Genomic DNA, 6168 nt, shown 5'->3' with positions numbered 1-6168 from the left:
AGAATTTCCCTCCACCGTATTAGCTTTGAATTGTCCTGATTAGCAAATCGTAGTCACAATTTGCAAATTAAGGACATGTTTGCAATTTCAAAATATTTGGGGTAAAACTGCAAAATGCCATAAATATTACCTTATGATTTCATATCACGAGGCATTTGCACTAATTTTGCAAAAAAAATTCAACAAACCAATTAGAACCTAAAAAAAATTCCTTAATCATTCCCAATTCACTAGTTAGGCCGGGAACTTAATTCAACTAAATCACATTTTGGGTAAAATAATTGAGGCAAGAATGGGCCAAACGTTGATTTAATATTAAGTGATTAACACAATTAAGTGAAAAGTAGTGCTAATATTCTAAAACCTAAGATCAAATGGACATATGGTCACTCTACTTAGGGGATCATTTAACGATTTCCGGCAATAATTGTTAACTAATCACAAATCTGACTCTCAAGGACAATAAAACTTATAGGAATTACATCTTTGATTAATTGAGAAAATTTGAATTCAAACAGGGTAAAAGATTAAATATAATTTTACTAGCATATTTTATCTCGATGAAAAGGAGATCATAGTAGTTCAAATACGAGTTCTAACCCCAACGTCGATAAGAAGTATAGTTTACCATGGCATCCTTAGAATTCGACCCCTTACTTAAGCACTAAGGGATAAATAAATTTTACTGAATAACTTCAAAAACCCTTAAATAACAACATATAAACACATATTTTTAACTTATCAATTGAGAAGAGCAGTTAGATATATTTTTTAACATAATTTCGAAGGGATTTTGTTTTTCAAATGAAGAGTTGGTAATCTCTCGATAAGATATGTTGTAGTACGTACATCTTCATCGCAGACTGTTTTTGACATGGACGCATGACGAAGCATTCCCAAATCTGTTTCTACTATATATGCGTGGTTTCTCTCTGTTGTTCCTTTTTGTTGATGGGTACGAGGACAAGATTCCCTATAAAAATATATTATGTTTTTACAAATGAGTAAATATACTAATATTGTTCACTCCGATCTGACTAAAAATACTTATTTTTAGTAGAAAACTGGTTTGCTACTCTCTTTTGAAATTCAATAAATTTGTCTAGTACCGTACTTTTTTCATTTCAGGGGATATAACCATGCATATTTACTTTAATTGTTGATGAAAATAACATAATATAAAAAACCAAGATTTGGTAAGACAGGGGAGGGACCCCATAAATCGGAGTGAACAATTTAATGTGGTTGTTTACAAACATTATTAGTAAGAGCAAACATAAGTTTACATGACATGGAGACTCTACGAGAACCACAAACAAATTGTTTTGAAAAATGTGTAAATGGAAGCCCAAACTTTCTAATTACATGTAAAATTCAAAATGGGGTTTTCCACGTCGAGAGTGCCAGATGTTTGAAGTTGTGCTTTCTCCGACCAGTGCAGCTGGTTGGTTTGTCTGTTGATCCAAACAATAAAATTAATTTTTAATTGTTCCCTTGAGCAGGATGCCATTGGTTTTCTTGTCCTTTACAAGCTAATAAGAAGGATGAAATTCCACAAAACATCATTCTCTATTCTTAGTTTATGGATAAATAATAGGGTTTTTGTAATTTTAGGCACGTGTAATACATCTCTGGGAAAGAAATTTTTTATCAAAAGTCAAAATTTTAGAAGCACCAATGGACACAATTTTTAAACATGTACCATGATGTAACACGGTAACGCCGGGATCGACGGCTCGTGCTACATCACAGCGATGCACGATGCGTGGCGATTAAGAAGATGAATGCACGTTCAAAATTCCTCTTAGAGCGATGAGGAGGGCCAAGGGAGGGGCGATGGTACAGAAAAATCAGGGGGGAGCGACCAGATCCGGATCGACTCCGAATGACCCGCGGGATCTGCACGATCTAGCACGACGAGAGGGGCATGTGACGGCCCGGGGGAGTTCACCTTCGACGCCTATGATCAGTTCGTCTATCTCAAAGAAACCCTATCACTCGACGAGGAGTGGCTAGCCTATCCAGACGTTAAAACTAAGCGGCGGGATGATAGGGGACGACAGCACTGAAGAAAGTAATCATACTGTAAAATTCAGGGGAGGAGAGAGTAGAGCTAGCACCTGGACTAAGCGCTCCGAAACTCCCCAGTCAATGATCAGTTTGGAGGGCAGAGTCGGCATCCTGGGCTGATGATCCGAAATTCCCCAGTCAATGATCAGCTTTGAGGGCAGAGTCGGCGACCTGGGCCAACGATCCGTAATTCCCCAGTCAGAGATCAATTTTGATGGCAGCGAGGGGGGAGCGGCTGCCGGTCTTGATGGGCAAGCGGGCGGTTGCAACAGGGGTGGGCGACGTCGCGGTCGGCCACAAAGCACAGGGTTAACGGAGATGAGGCTCACCGGCACCCGGGCGGGGACGGGTGAGGATGCCTGAGAAAAAGGGGGGGGGGGGGGAGGTCGTCGCCGGTGACTATGGGGCACTGGGAGACTCGGGCGCGGGCGGCAGGTGATTTGGCAGCAAGGGTCGCTGGCAAGCGGGAATTCTGGGCCAGACGTCGAGGTACGGCTCAGCGGTAGCGGGAAGGAAACGGGGTCGGTCGTGGCGCGGTCGTGCAGTCCACGGCGTGGACGAGGATGCTCAACGGTGGGCGCGGGCGGCCGGAGGAAGAAAATGCAAAAAGCCGTCGGAGGATGCTTCGGATGAGGGACGAACGAGGGAAAACGACTGGAGAATCGACGGCGAAATTTGTGAGGGAAGGTCGAGGGCGGCGGGGCCTGATGCGAGGGAGAAATCAGCTCGGGATACGGGGGTTCTTTGGTGGCGGTGCCTGATCCCGATGGAGGGCGAGGAGCCGGCGTATGTCCGGAAATCAATCGGAGAGTCCTCTTCTCGCGAGAGAGGAGCGGAGCTCCTTGCAGGTGTTACGGTGAGGAATGGATGGGGAGAAAACGGAGGGGAATGCGGGTCGCGGCAGGCGACTGGGTCACCGTAGATGGTCTGGCCGGCAGAGGGTTCACGCACGGGTGTTGTGGTTCCTATGGTTTGAGGAGTCAAACTAGGAACCAGAATTCGCAATGGCAGGTGGGAGGTCAACAGTCGGCCGGAGGAAGAAGACGATGAAAAGAAACACTTACTATCTTTGACTACGACGGGAAAGCCAAAAGAAAAACATGGTTTGTTGTCAAAATCTCACTAAGGGCTCTTGGGGCATGCCTTCCCCTTATATAGGGGGGGGGAGGGTGCCAAGAAGCCCTAAGGGGAGGAGGGTTCCGTCACGTGACGTGGCCCTCCTCTTACACGCAACAAGAGACGGGACGTAACAAAAGAGAGAGAGGACGAGGCCTAACACATGGCCGGGTCCGAACGTTTATCACAACAAGCAAAAAAAAGAGAAAATAATAAAGACTTACGACGAATACTTAAAGGCGGGGTCGCGGGCGTCGGCACGAGCGGCTTGGAGAGGTCTGACGCGTCCCGTGGCGGTGTCGTCGCGATGGTCCCCCATCATACCAAATCTTGGTTTTTTATATTACGTTATTTTCATCAACAATTAAAGTAAATATGCATGGTTATATCCCCTGAAATGAAAAAGTACGGTACTAGACAAATTTATTGGATTTCAAAAGAGAGTAGCAAACCCGTTTTCTACTAAAAATAAGTATTTTTAGTCAGATCGGGGTGAACAATATTAGTATATTTACTCATTTGTAAAAACAGAATATATTTTTCTATTCTTGAGGGTTCGGCTACCCCAGCTGACGAGGCTCCTGGAGACAAAATTCATGGGGCCAGATTAAGGAGACTCTTAGGGAGAGAGTGTCATAGATGCTCGCATCGTCGCAGTATCAATATGTGACAAAGAAAGATTCAGAAAGAGCGTAAGAAAGAAAGGAAAAGCGAGAGAGGGAGGCCGACAGAGAGAGAGTAAATGGAAAAGAGAGAACGTGGGGGATTAAGGTAAGGAGAGATATAAATAGCGGGAGAGAGAGAAAGAGAGAGAGAAGGAAAGGTAGAAAGAGTGCGAAAGAGGAAGAATAGGAGAGGTAATGGAGAAAAAGATTTGCTTATTTAGCGAGATAAGTTGATTGATAAATAAAGGAAAGGGAAAGTGAGGAAGAGATATATGTATAGCGAGAGATATATAGAAAGGGACAACGGAGGACGAAAGAGAATGACTTTTTGGGCCTGATTAACAAAGAGACTTAAAGAAAGACCAAACAAAAGATATTCGGACGGTCTTTAGATCGACACTTGATAAAGAGGGGTAAGGAGACAAAGTAAGACAGAGGAGGCCGACATAGTGAGCAGGATAGATGTAGATATCGTGAGACATAAAGAGGATAGATATGAAGTGCAATAGAGAGAGATAGAGATATAGGGAGTGAAAAAGAGAAAGAGAAATAAATATTTATAGAGTGAAGAAAGACGGAGAAATATATAAATGTTTATAGCATGACGGGTAGATAGATGAATGGAAGTTATTAATATGTAGCCAGAGATAGATAAATACAGGCCAAAGAGAGAGATTTATAACGATAGAGAAAGATATTATGAGAGAGTTAGAGAGAGAGAGAGTGAGAAAGTGAGATAGTATAAGAGATATATGTATCTAGTAGAATAGATATGTTGATAGACAGATAGATTACTAGGTAAAAGGAGAAAGAAAGTGAGATTGGGAAAAAGGTACGTATGTGGCGAGACCTAGCGTGAAAGAAGAAAGAGAGAAAGAGGTAGAGAGTTTAGCAAGAAAACGAAAGAAAAGTGGCGAGAAAGCGTGAGAGAGAGAAACTTAGGTTTCATCCCGTAGCACCGTCTAAAGAAAGTAAGGTGCCAGCCGAAACAGTTCATATTTGATTTGCCGACATGACACGGGTAATTCCAAAGCGTCTGGGGCGTCGCGTTTGCCCTTGCACGCTGGATGGGAAGCTGCGGATGACGGGGGCCCCAAAGAACGGCAGATCCAGACGCCGCCCTACTCCCACTGCAATTTGCTTTGACCCCACTGAAATACAAACGGAAAAGTGTTCCTCTTCTACTTCATATTACCTCGAATTTCGCTAAGACATCTTCACCGAAAGTTTTTAGCTTATTACATCAAATCCAGGCTCTTCGAATGGCCCAACGAATGCACTCCACGCTGCTATCGCTGCGTAGGTCGCCAGCGAGACAACACAATATTCTATAACTAGAAGGAAATGAGGGAGAAGAAGAAGTTGGGATTCCAGAATTCGGTACTCATAATCGACAGTATTTGGTATTCTTCACATGGACTAGTCAGGTGCGGTAATAAGGGAGGGAAACCCTGCCTGATTCGATCAGAAGAACGTCGGATATGAGGTCGTCGTAGTGGTTCTTCACCTCCTCCGCAGACTTGCCTTTCACGGCCCGCGCAACCTTCACCCAACGATCAGCGGTGCCCTCGTCGTAGACAGCCAGTGCCTTTTCAAACTGTTTATTTTGCTCCGCTGTCCAATTAGAGATGCTGCTGCGTTGTCCGCGCGATGCCATGCCCGGTAAGCAGACGAATACGTTGCTCTTGAATCTTCAGTGCACTGGAATATTTGACAAAATTCCGGTCTACTGATTGTTGATCTTGTGTGCAGTCGACAGGTAGAAGTAGAATATTAAAACCTTCTCGTGGGGGAGAACTCCACGGAGAAGTGATGAATAAGCTTCTTGGGTGAGTAGTAACGCAATGAATACAAAAAAGAAGAACAATGGTAAGTTCGCTTACTCCGGGGAATGAGAGTTTGGCTCATGCACTGACCTTAAATAGGCTGAAGCCTGAAAGTGAGATGGCCCACAAAGTCATTGCCCTGCGCACTCTGCGCCAGTTGTACGCGAAACAATGACATTATTGAATTCTAAAAATAATCCATCTGAAAGAAAGAAACAAAATAGATTCCCGTAATTTAAGATCGAACGGTGCAAGATAAGCCAGATAATTTTTTTTCCCCACCTTGTATGCTATGTTCGACAAACCCGTCTCCGTTGCAATGCCTTATCAACTACGTGGCTTGAAAGCTACAAGGCATATCAAGCCACAAAAAAAATATTTAAAAAATTTCAAAACTTTTTTTGATGTAATATCCTTCGAGCCAGGTGTCTACTTATTAACTGCTACGTGCCGGTTTTTCCCAAAAGATAAACAAATACCCTAAACCCAAG

General features: G+C 43.5%; 1 long non-coding RNA gene and 1 pseudogene across 2 annotated transcripts; both read right to left on the bottom strand.

Moving 5' to 3' along the window:
- Window positions 1–1228: 1228 nt before the first annotated feature.
- LOC144703797 (uncharacterized) lies at window positions 1229–3178 on the bottom strand. The gene is made up of 2 exons (XR_013581628.1): window positions 2121–3178; window positions 1229–1454 (listed from the first exon to the last, which is right to left on the bottom strand). It is a non-coding gene; the product is annotated as an uncharacterized LOC144703797 (long non-coding RNA).
- A 2018-nt stretch (window positions 3179–5196) lies between these two features.
- On the bottom strand, window positions 5197–5835 carry LOC144703117 (protein RADIALIS-like 6 pseudogene; annotated as a pseudogene). Its single transcript, XR_013581476.1, has 2 exons — window positions 5632–5835; window positions 5197–5552 (listed from the first exon to the last, which is right to left on the bottom strand). The product of XR_013581476.1 is annotated as a protein RADIALIS-like 6 pseudogene (transcript).
- Between the last annotated feature and the right edge of the window lie 333 nt (window positions 5836–6168).

The sequence above is a fragment of the Wolffia australiana genome, chromosome 5, assembly GCF_029677425.1.
Source record: "Wolffia australiana isolate 7733 chromosome 5, ASM2967742v1".
NCBI lineage: Eukaryota > Viridiplantae > Streptophyta > Magnoliopsida > Alismatales > Araceae > Wolffia > Wolffia australiana.
Note: the sequence above shows the minus strand (reverse complement) of the source record. Positions and strands in the feature narration are given on the sequence as shown.